This window comes from Tympanuchus pallidicinctus, unplaced genomic scaffold, assembly GCF_026119805.1.
Source record: "Tympanuchus pallidicinctus isolate F22 unplaced genomic scaffold, pur_lepc_1.0 scaffold12, whole genome shotgun sequence".
In the NCBI taxonomy this organism is placed as follows: Eukaryota; Metazoa; Chordata; class Aves; order Galliformes; family Phasianidae; genus Tympanuchus; species Tympanuchus pallidicinctus.
This window is the reverse complement of record NW_026294637.1, coordinates 3,809,488-3,822,156: the sequence shown is the minus strand read 5'-3', so window position 1 is coordinate 3,822,156 and position 12,669 is coordinate 3,809,488. Positions and strand designations below refer to the sequence as shown.

Here is a 12,669-nt window from a genome sequence, read left to right as displayed (position 1 = left end):
GAAGGTCAAAAGGTTTCAAAACCACATCATTTATAAAGGAAGCATCACTTCAGATGAAATGCAAAACCTTTTCAGCAGAACTAAGTTCCCTCCAGCTTCTCAAAAATTCCCCTTAATGAGAAAAGTACCTTAAGCTCTTGTCCTCCTCTTGTAGAAGCTTTTACACCTTAACTTCCCTAGCTCTTTCTACCAGAACTCATCATGATGCTCTGAGCCCTCGAACTTGCTGAGCACAGGTGGGATCACTTACACTGCAAAGCAGGGCAGAACCTCCCTGATGGCCCACAGCTGCTGGCATCTATGCTTTCAGCCACAGCTGTGACTCCCCACTGCTCTCCTGGCAGGTTGAGGGAAAACTTGTTTGTCCCAGAGGTATTTGGGAGGGAAAGCAAGGGGATGCGATCAGTGAAGCAGCAAATTGAACCCTAATAACGAATGGCCAAGTCTTGCTGAAGAAGCCTTAACCCTGAGGCTCCTCTAGTTTAACTGCAATCTCTATTAGTAGCCATTAGCAGTAGAAACAACAAAAATGACTGGGCTTGGTTTGCAAGTTGCTTTTGAGAAGCTGAATCTGAGACAGCCCTTTCTGCTTGGATGTATCCACAGCCAGGGCTGTTATCTGAATGTAGTCCTTAACGTGACTTTGTATGTAAAACCCACTGCCCAAGGAGTGGTGGTGGACTGGCCTCTGCAGTGTGAGGGTGCTGCCCTGCATGCGTTGCAGTGAAGCCTAATGAGATTAGACAAGATATGAAAGATGCAGGGGTCAGGCACAGGTTATGGAAGCCTTCAGTTTGCAACACCACTAGGATCCAAAGACAAATGTAAAGGAGTACTTCTCTTCCCACACAATAAATACTATCAATAGCTTCTTAGCAACTTAGGAAAAGAAAGAACAATTTAAGGAAGGGGGGCATGCTAAGTGCTCTGCAAGAACTAAGATCCTTCCATTTAATCCTAAGTCATATTTTGCATCTTCTGCTATAATGCTTCTTATCCCAGACCTCCAGGCAGCTTAGACACCTGGCATTAATGGCCCATTAATTACTTCAGCATGGGAAATAAATTTTAATATCTTTCTCTTTGATACTCATTACTAAACATTTCACACACTCCCAAGTACACCAGTCCTCCGAGTGCCTCTTCACAACCTCAGGCAAATACCCACACCACTGGCTCATCCATCTTCCTTCTAGATGTAACACGCTTTATTTTACAGTTTGACTTTAATCAACATCTCCCTCAAACCTGGGTGGCTTGTAGTAACGTTTACACCCTTATCCAGGTCACCATTTCATTTAGGAACTCAGGACAAGGTATTTATATTTTGTTGTACCCGTGTTCTCATCCAGTTAGAGGTGATTACAACATCAAGTTTTGCCCAGTGCTTCAGTCTCTGAAGATGAAAGGTGGCATGAGGTATAATGGTAGCAGGTCAGCACTTTCAGTAAGCATCCATCTGTAAACAAGTCCCTTAAAATACTGCAGCAGTGTGAAAGGAAGCTGCATCCTAATTGGGTATAGCAAAAAGCTAAAGGGCTTATAAATATAACGTGTAGGTTATCTGTCTTGACAAAAAAGAGGTGGTTTGTTATATGAAGGACACATTATCCTTTTCTCTTCCTATGATTCAGCATGGTAAGTAGTCATTCCTAATTGGCTTACAGCTTAGTATGAAATATTAGGATGCCACACAATGTGATGACACAGCTGGATTCCTAAGGGAAGCCAAAGAGTGATCTGAGAACAGAAGAGGGACAAGAGCAGATGCGGATCTGAAAAAAAAAATAGTTGTAGCGTACAGAGCAGTATGTCATTCTTTATCCTCCTCCACCCATATACAGCATGCTGCATGCAGCACACCGCTCTCCCAGAAGAAAGGCAGGAGACTTGTCAGTTCAGAGCTCCTAAATAAAACGTGGGGGAAAATGAGATTGCTGGGAGCACTGGAACAGGAAGAGGCAGGCAGGCTGAATAAATCTGGGCAATAGCTGCCTCATCATGAAAAACGTACTGCACAAATTTCACCTCTCTTTACGCATCAAATAATGATTTCCTCAAATTTATTCTGAACCGAAAAGTAGTTGCCAAATTACCCGCTCAAACAATCCATGGGTCGCTCACAGGAGCTCAGCTTTCAGGAGACAAGCACTTAGGCTAGGCACCCAGGTCGTCTGCTGGGGGCTTGTTTCCTGGTCCTGGCCTCGATTCAGGAAGGTAATTAAACAGCTGCCCACCTGAAGTCAATAGGGCCATTCACATGAACTTAAGCGCTGCTGACGCTAGGCTGAGGGGAATAGACTTCTCAGGGGGAGATTTTTGCTGCAAATACTAGTGCTAATTCAAAATTCACTTTCTACAAAGTCCTCCTGCAGTCAGCTGAAATTAGCTAAATCCACTGTTGTGCCTGCCAGGAAACTTGATAGAATATTGCCCAAAGTGAACATAAAGGAGAAATAAACACAGCAGAAATTAATAACGGGAGTTTAGACCAGTAGGTTGCAGAAGACGTGTTATAAATTTCATCCAGCTGTAATGCAAATTCTGCCAAATGAGTGGGAACATCTCTCTTTTTATATCACTGTTTCACTGCATATTAATAGCAACCAGTTAGTGATGCGGTACTAAAATATTAATGATATGGTCATAAACCTGAATCAGCGCCTAACTTGGCAGAACAACATAGGGTGACTTTTCAATCACTTGCAAACAAACCACTTTTCAGAAACCATTTTGTTACCCTGAGACCGTGTGAGCAGAAGTAATTGTGTGGCTAGTTCAGGAGCAGAAATTGATAGTCCTCCTTGGAAAACAGCAGCCTTGTTGAGGTGTACAGTGTGGGTGCCCAGATATTTATGCAAGGCTGAGAGAATCTCAAACCAGGCAGAAACAAAGTTCATGCAATTAATTAGTAAGATTTCATCTATGATTTCATCTGCAGCTGATATGACTGGTTTTTATATGTACATTAGAGGGAATAGCCTCAAGCCCCTGGGGACTGATCATTTCAGCAAGATTTAGCTCTTTGTTTTGGACTGAGTGGGATGGAATATGCTTCCTGTGCAATGCAAGGAATCCAAAGCAAAATTCAGAATGTTTGCACCTGTCTGATATAAGAGCAGGTAAATGTATTAATGCTGCATTGTGTTACCTGTAAACACAACAGAAATTTAAGGCTGTTAAGAAAATACAAAAGACAGAAGCTTTTCTTGCTATGGCACCTTTTATATTTTTCAGTCCACTTCCTAAGCCATTCTACTCAGGATGGTGCAACAGCCAGCTAAACGAGGCCGCTTTGGGGATGCTTGATTGGATTCATAAAAGAGAAACATGTCTTGATGTCCTGTTCCTCCTCGCTTTAGCTATGCCAGCAGATCTGGGTTGGTCCAGATGATGCCATTTATCTACACCTTTCAATCACCTTTAATTGCAGTCATAAGTTAAGGCAAGGAAGGACAGGCACAGAGGGATTCTGCATACAAGTCCCATCAGTCACTAGCAGGAAGAGTCCAACCTAATCAGAGGTGCTAGAACTCAATTTCCTTAGTGGAAATATTTTTTTTTCTACACATACACAGGGCACAGGTAGTGGCTCTCTCCCCTTCCCCTGTCAGGATTCAAAAAAGAGGCACTGGAGGATATTTACAGAGCCACAATTCACAAAGGGGTGTCATACCAAGACAAGCTCTCTACTTCAAAGGTTTTTCACTGTTTCTTCTCAGTCATCAGAGCACGAGTGAGCTGGTTTTGGTCATAACTAACAGAGTTTTCAGTTTATAAGTGCAAAAAATAGCATGAAATTAACGTTATAAAAAAGAAGGGCACTTTACTTCTAGTTTTCTATTGCCATTACATAAATGAGGGCCCAAAATACCACTGAGACACCACTTAGCACTGTTGGTCCCTGGGCGGCAGGTCTGATCACTGCGACAATGTCATTATTATTTGCTGACCAGAGCTGCAGCAGCCATTGACAGCAATGATAATCTCTCTTCATTATATCTGCGAGCAGATGCCATCGAGGTGTGACTGACAATCATCCCTTTCAGAATGAGTGATCATAGGTTTTTCATTGGTCTCAAATCCATTCGCTCCTTGTTTATTAATGACACAGCTGAAATTGTAGGGTTGCTTCTGCTCAGGTGGGAGATAGCACATATTTATTTGATTGACACCTGTCATTAGAAAGCTTTCTCATACATCTCAAGTGGTAAATGATGTAGTCTTGCTGCAAATCAAGTTGCCAAACACAGAAATGGCTGTGGTTTACAGGTTACCAGAGCAGGAGAAAAATTCCACCTCTTTTGAATCTTCTTCTAATGAAACACTGGAAGCACATGGAGCAGTACAAGGACCTCTCAGCAGTCACTCATTTCTGATCTCAGAGAGCCAGCTCTTCAGTTCCTAACAGAGTAGCAGTCATAGCATTTTGCAGCTCCTTCACACAACAAAATAATCAGCACTTGCAGAGCACTGGGAAGACAATTACACCTCCACACATAGCTACTTCTCAAAGTCCATAGCCTGCAATGGTACTGGTGCCATGATAAATCTGCATCTCAACACTGCAAAGAGCATTGCCTGCAACATCTCCCACATCTGAAATCTACTCCAAAAAAACGCAAAGATCCTCTCTTGGAAGAAGACAAGTCGAACATAACTCATTCCTTTATTCTTTTTCTCTCTCACCGTGCTTTACAGATGACTGTTTCATCTCATCCTTCTATTTCCAAGAAAGACCTTTCTAAATCCTCAGGCAATATTCAGAGCAGGCAGATTTTTCTTTGAGTGTTCAAGACTGATCCGATCAATTAAAAAAAAAAAAAGAAGGTTGCAGTACATTCTAAGCCAAATACCCCATAGTATACAATCTCAGAGGTTATTCTATAAGAAAAATATTTTTTTGTGGGCAAGTAAATGCAAAAAAATGATAACAGGGATTCAGCAAAAACCCCTTTCTCATCTGTCCTGTGGGATTTTCTGCATTGCTCTCTCTGTTCAAATGGCTTAAATTCAAATGGACATTTGTGTTTTGTTCTCCAGCTGTAAACTAGGTATTGTGGAGCACACAGAATTCCTCCCAGCTGTTTTACCTTTCCACATTTGCACATGAAATCTATGAATCCTCTTCAGCCACAGACCTTCTCCCAGCATGTGACGCACAACAGGAGCCCTCAATCTTATCTCAAGTTGTTTGGGACTTGAGCTGTAATGTAAACTGCCCTCAACACTGCAGCTCCCTTACTGGGTTTAGAGTCTCTCTTTTCAACAGAAAATTTCCAGTGAAGTACAACTGCTTCCACAAGGTGAGTGTCCCCTAAGGCCTGAGGAATCAGAGCTGACATAATGTGAAATTTGCTTTCCCCTTTACCAACACTGGCTAAATAAACTCATCTTCTGTACAGTAGGACACACTTCATTTTTCTGCCCTTCATTTTCTTCTCCCTCTTGTTGATTCCAAAAGGAGACCACATAGACCAACTATCACAGCCAATTTGATTTCCAATTTTCTGGGCAGCTTTGCAATCACACTCCATTTGTCACCTGAATGCAGTATCGAATTTGCAGCCTGGGTGTGAATGACTTCTGGAATTATCTCCCCTGGACAAGACACCAAAGCAATTCAAAAGCAAGTAAACAGAATGCCGAAATACGCCTGAATAGGATTATCTCAGGTTTCCAAATCCTAATCCTGTTACTTTAGTGGCTATCCATTTCTCTTTTCCTCTTCCCTTCTGGCTAATATTTTCCTACCCAGAACTTAGTTCAGCATTGCTACTACAGCCAAATATATGCTGTAAAGTCACTCAGACTGCATGAACGTTTAGAGTTTGGCAAGCTTCACTGTAACACCAAAATACTTTCTCGACAACCACTGACCCCAAAAGCTGATGTGATCAAACACATCCCCCCACAAAAGAAAGAACAAGATTGTAATCAATTGTTACCATTGTAAGGAAAATAAATTCTAATCCTTTGCCTTTCTGTGGTATTCCTCTAATTGCTGTTTCCCTACACATTCAAACATCTACAATTTAGTTCCATTGTTTGAATGTCACTTGGAATCAAATCAGTGTTGTAGATACAATGTCTTTGAACCTTTTAGTCCAGCTGTGAACTTTGTGCTTAATCCTTTAGGGCGCCCTTGTCTAGCAAGCTTTAATGTATATTAAATTTTCTAAAAGGAGAGCGAAAGTGGTCAAAGCAAGATAGTGCAAGATTCTGTGTTTCATAAATTAATAAATATCACCAACTGCATTGCTTGACCCTTTAAACTCTGTGAAATTAATATAAGTAGACAACCAAAGTGCACTCGGCCCCTGAAGAGCCTTGGAAGTTCACTTAAGCAGTCCAAGTTTCCTTAAAGTTTTATAAGCCAGCTTTTAAAGCAAGCCCTTTGTACTTATTACTGGTGACAGTAAGCATTACAACAGCCAATGAACCTTTGCTGACTTCCAACCCCAATATGGTAGAGCACAGTTATCAAGGGAAATATCAGAATCAAAGCTTGTATATTACATTGAGGTCCTGACTCTTGAAAGAGCCCCCCATAGACTCTTCAGAGCACGTCAGCGAAATAAACAGCTAATATTCTCAGACATCTACTTATGATGTACTGACACTATTGTTTACTTAAGCACTTTTGGCATAGCTAAACCCCCACCCACAATAAAAGATAAAGCCTCTTAAGAGGAAAGCTGTGATACTCTCAGCTCCCTTGCCATAAGACAATATTTTAAGATCTTTTATTCAGGCTGGGAAAACTCTTGGCGGCGGTGAGCCAAGCAACACTAAGTTTGCATCTTAACCGATTAATGGATTTAAATTATTAAATGGCATTAGGTAGGCATGGTGAGGAATACATGGTCTTCTCTTAGCCTTCTGTGCAGGGTGAGTCTGCCTTGAACAATGAGGAAAATGTGTATCCATACCTACTGTGTTTCAGCATTAATCTTGCAGTCACTTGTAATACTTGAGTTAGCATCCTGTAGAAATAAGGTATCTCACCCTCACCAGCTGATTATATTTTTCATAATGTAAAAGGTTCTTCCTGAATTATTCAGGTGTTTTTCCCACTGCTTAAGAAAAAAAATAGACAGAAAAGCTGTGACGGGCTCTTCACAGGTACCTGGGAACAAACAGGCTGACAGGCAGTTGTGCCCAGTATTACTAATTATTATTAGGCTGAACAGCCCAATTAAACTGTATTTTTTTCTGAATGGCAGGTTAATTTCAAAAGCCAGATAGGTGATGAGAAATCACAGAGATTATCTGCTCAAGATACCAAATTCTTATTGCATGGAGGGCATGTGTTATCTGTTCTCTCTAGCTGTTTAGAAATTCTGTTGAAGCATTTGGGGATATTTCATGACACTCTTTTCCACTTGTTCAACTCATTTCTCTGCCTAGATCTGGACACTGACGGAGACAATAATATCACTGCATGGGGAAAATAAATACTTAAACATGACGTAACATTTCATACATATACCATAACTAATCATACATGAGAAATTAAAACCAAATAGAAAGCAGAATCCAACAGTCAGGAAATAACTGATGAGACTCCTTATCAGAAACACAGGTAGCAAGAACAAGCTGGAAAAATGAGGTACTTCTCATGAATGTAGCCTGCAGATTTTATGCAAATTGAATGTTAACAGGGACAGACTGGTGACAGGTTTGCAGTTCCTGCCAAGCAGATGCCTCCTCTAAGAACAGTGAAGTTCATCTAGTAACTCCTTATAATGAAATATAAATTGGATCATAACTGAATGCTGAAATGCGTTGAGTTTATTCTGAAGTATGTTGTTTCAATTCTGATTTTTTGTGAGCGTAGCCAGGTAATTATTTTTGAAGATAGAATCATGTGACTCAATGCCATTATTGATAATACAGCTAATTTGAATTGGTTTCCTTATATCTGTGGCCATTCACAGTTGTATTAGTGGTTTAACTGGATGGCCTGATTCTGAAGGAAATGAGAGTATATTCAAGTGAACCCCATGCACTGGCTGACCACATAGTCTAAGAGACCACCTTAGAGAAGCATAGCAGAAAAATAACAACATTTTTGAATGAGAGAAAACAGTTTCTGCATTTAGGACTGCCTCATTTGAAAACCAGTCCTTCATGGTTACTGCTTTTCCTCAGAGCTAACACTCTTGTTGCTTGCAAGCATATCATCAGTTGGTGCCAGGAGGAAATATCCAGGTATAGAATAGGGCTTTCTTTACAGTAGGTGACAACAGAGGGCTGTGTTTCCTTCCGGGGAGTGAAAGCCAACTTCCTAAATTCCCAATGTTCTATATGAATCTCAGAAGGTGGATCTGATAAAATCTAATTTAACACTGGTAGAATAGACCACATAGGAAAAAAGGAAACAAAGAAGAAAAAAAAGTGTAATTCCTCACTAGTTCCCTTTTCAGGAAAACCATCTGTGTAACTCTATGGAGTGGAAGTGAGACACATCTGTCCCAGCTAAGAAAGTTACTTTCCTCACTTGGAACAGTTCAGCAAAGGAGAGCCTACAAGAGCTTGGAGATGGGATATTAATTTGTTTTCCACCTTTCCTCAGGAGATTTCCAGCCTTACAGAGCTGATGAATGAGTTCTGTCTACCCAGCTCCCACATTCATTCACATCTGTGACACATCTTTGTCTTTTGGTTCCCCGGATCAGAAAAGCTCACTGAGTCTCAGGGAATCTCAGAACTGCCATCCAAGTCACTAAGGTCTTCTGCAGGGCACGTTTCATTACCAGCTGGAAAAGAAAAGCCCCTTTTATCCACTCCCCTGGGGCTAACTCATATTGAAAATAATTTGTTCTTAGCACTTTTAGAAGCAGGCTTTCAAATGATGAATGAAGAAGAATATTCTCTGTCACAGGGTTTTCTTTGTTTTTCAAGTCCTTAGAGTGAGTTTGTGATCTTTGTGAAACCCTGGTACTAAGAGCACTGTCACTATCCACTGAACTTGCCACTGTTTTCTTATGCAGAAGGCTGAATGTGTCTTGAAAATGAAAAGTAGATACTCACTTTTTATCCTGGAAATATACATTTAGGGTATTTCCATAACTAAGGTAATTAACTTGGGTTGCAGATCCACATTTTCTTTCTTTGGACGTCTATCCTGACTGTTTATGAACACTTTTGCCACTCAAAAGACTTCTATAATAATGTGAAATGGCCAAGTGCACAAAATTTTCAAGTGGTTGAAAAGTCCCAGTGCGTTATTAGCAGCTACAAAGTTTTTAATGTTTTCAGCAGAAGCTGGTATAATTTTCATGAAACAGCAATCTCTTTCCTGACTATTTTATCAGCAAAGCTCATCTAATAGACAAAAAGCAGAAAAAAAATGCTACAGTGAAACAATTAAAGCCACAAATACCTCACTTGGATCAGGAAATTCTATTTGCACAGTAAGCAAATATTAATTTCAAGGATATAACAATAACTGTGTTGGATGCTGGATGTTACCCTGCACTAACAACATCTAGTGAGAACAAACACCACTGATCCAATCCCACAAAGACATCCAGACGTGTAACTCCTCTTGGTTTCCTTTAAAGTGCTTACTTGAAGGTGCAAGGACTTTTTTCTTATTTAGAGTTAAATCAGGAACCTTTGTGCAGCATTGCCTCCTGATAAAGAGATGTGCTTCGATCCTTCCAGCCCACTGGCTCTTCAGGCCACCTCTGCTTTAGGGATAATAACTCATCTGTGACATCCTTGTTTCTAGAGTCCCACCTTTCTGTCTCACACACAGAGGAAACCATGCTCCATCTCCACTACCAATGAAGATCATCTTCACTTCCAGCCTTCTGCCTCTGAGAAGGGATCAAAAGGGGAAATCCTGCACAATTAGCTGTGACCATAATGGAAAGCAGTCGTCATCTTCCATTCTTGGAGGGAAAGGATTTGAACATCAGTTTCCCTGTGTGTGAGATGCAAATGGCTTGGGGGAGCCCAGATGATTCTTTTCCACCAGTTATGGGAATGCTTAGTATGGGAAAATTCAGAACCTAACATGTGCCTAACTATGTAAATTAAAGCAAAAGAGAGGGGCTAAACTTTGAACGACCAGAAAAAGGTCTGGAATTACTTACAAGCTACACTAAACAACATTTAATTAATCCACTTCTGCCCAGCTAAGTCTTCATCCCAGCGATCCATTTAGGCTACTGACACTGCAACAAAGTTTGTATTAGCCCCCAAAAGAAACCCCTCCAACACAGACAATACACCCTCCGTATCCCCCACACAGGAAGGAGACTTTTCCACAGCTCCAGAAATATTCATTTGACAGTTTCTCCTTCCTTGGCTACAGCTCTAGTAATTGATCTGCTCTATTATTTTTCCCTATTCTTTCTCTCTTACATTTTAATATGTCCTTCATATTTCCGGACCTTTTTTTTCCCCAGCCTGTATCTCCACTTTTACTTTATTTTTTATCTCTCTCCTCTATTCTTCAAGTGTGAAAAGGGTGCTCTGTTCTCTAATATTCATTTTTCTTTTTTTTATTCTCCAAGTACTTTCTTTCCCATCTGTAACAGCCCCTAATATGCACCTCCATTCGATTTTACTTACCCAGCTTGAAACCCTCTCATTCTAATTACCTTTTCAGTTTTCTTCTATTTCTCCCTTGAGATGTCTCAATTAGTGTACTTTTTCTTACTGGCTGTCACCTCTGAGCTACAAGGTGGGTCTAACTCCAACTTAAACCATGCAGAAAATAAATGAGGAGCCGTTCTTGGCGGCCCTGCTGAAGGTGGTGTTACTTTACAAACTAGTGCACCTCTAATAGATGATAAATGGGCAGAAAAGTGGCCTTGTTAATGCAGCAGCCCTTGATTTGGTTGCCATGCCGTGTCCTTTCATTACTCAAAGATACAGGAAAGGCAACCTATGCTAAGTCCTGGCTGATGTACTTCCATACAAAGAGAGTGAGTGGAGGCTAATTAACATAGTTCTGGTCAGAGCCCAAAATTAACTCTTGTTTTTAAAGACTGGAGCTAAAAATGTCATTTGTCTTGCCCATAATTATGTTTAGAGATAAGTATGGCAGTACAATAACAGCAAGCAAAATGAATCTAGGAATGAGTTTTTCTGCCCTTTCTATCTCTAGCACAGCACTAAATTCTATTTCTGTCAAAGAGAACGGGATAAAAATGCAGGTGATATCCACAGAACATTTCTTTGATTAAAATTGGCACCATCGTATTGAAGTTCACACAGAGCCCGAGGAGTAAATTCTCTCTCTGCATGCTCTCCTATAATGGGAAAAAGAGCACTCTCCCCACCAGAGCTTGAGCCATGCAGCCACCTGCAGGTGTGCACAGCTGATTAAAGTGCCAGGCTCAGACCAGAGCGCTGTATCCACAGGAACACGTCCTGCTCCATGCACACGTCCCACATCAATTCAAATGACCCAGGACATCTACATCTCATATGGCTCTGTGCAGCATTCAGGAGAAAGCAGTCCTTGTCCTGTGTCAGCAAATCATTGCCTCCAAATTAAAAAGGGCCCTTAACATCTTTTCCGGTGCAAGTACAAACTAAGACACCGTAATGATTTTCATTGAGAAGACAGTGCATAAAACACATCACAGCAACTTTTTTGAAGTAGTGGAGGACAAAAGGCCACCCATCTCTAATTCCAGTGAAATGACCATTTTTACCAGCATCCTTCCTGTTGAGCGGGGGGTCAGGGCAAAACTCCTCCTCAAGGGATCAGCACTAGGGGTCCCTAACCTTTTCACTCTCTGTGTCCCACAGTACTGATAAAAGGGTATAGAAGTTATACCTCACAAAACACAAACAAGCATGGTATCCTTTCGAAAGTCTCACTATGCAATCAAAGGTGAATCCTGAGGACATGTATGTCCCTGAGCTGTGACTTTCAAGAACTCCAGAAAATCTCAATAAAGTAGGGCTTGTGTGACTGAAAGTTTGTATCTTTTTTCCCAATTGTATCAGTTATCAAATAAAAGTTATCCCCCCTCCTCATAGATGTTTCCTCGCATACCTGTTACAATCTCCATAGCTATTGTATTACTACTACTACCTTTACAAGCAGTAGAAGCATCTTTACGATGACATCTGCCAGTATCGCCTGACAGATAAAATCACCAAAGTCCATCTGGAAATGTTGCTTCTTCCCATAATATCTTTGCATCCTCCATGAGATTTTCTTACAAAACTTGGTAATAATTTGTTTAAACACAGAAAGTTCAAGATTTATACGTTATTCTGACATCTACTGCATTCATACTCTCTTTGGGGTCCTGTTAGTTGAGTTTCGTCATTAACTAGGTGGAACTCTAGACCTCCAAACCTTGCAATGTTGTCATTTATTGGAACTTCCCCGATGTAACAGGCTACCTCTCTCCATACACAGCGGCAAAGACACCTTCCTGCAGCACACACAGCTTATCTTATATTCCCAAAGGGAAATACGCACTACAGAACAGAAAACCATATTGCAACTTAAGTAATCTACAGACAGCAAACAATAATCCTGAAATCAAACCACATTCTGTCTTTCCCTAGGAGAGCATAGAACTGGCAGAACAAGAACTGAAAATAAAAGGTCTTTGAATTCATTGCTAGCTCTCAGCCATCAGGGACACGTGGCCCTCTCTCAGCCTGCAGCTGTCGAACTCTGCACGT

At 40.9% G+C, this 12,669-nt stretch overlaps 1 long non-coding RNA gene across 3 annotated transcripts in view; it reads right to left on the bottom strand.

Annotated features, from left to right (window-relative positions):
* The window catches only part of LOC128075341 (uncharacterized), a 138,685-nt gene that overhangs the window by 84,352 nt on the left and 41,664 nt on the right, over positions 1-12,669 (bottom strand). The gene's annotated exons all lie outside the window — the stretch shown is intronic.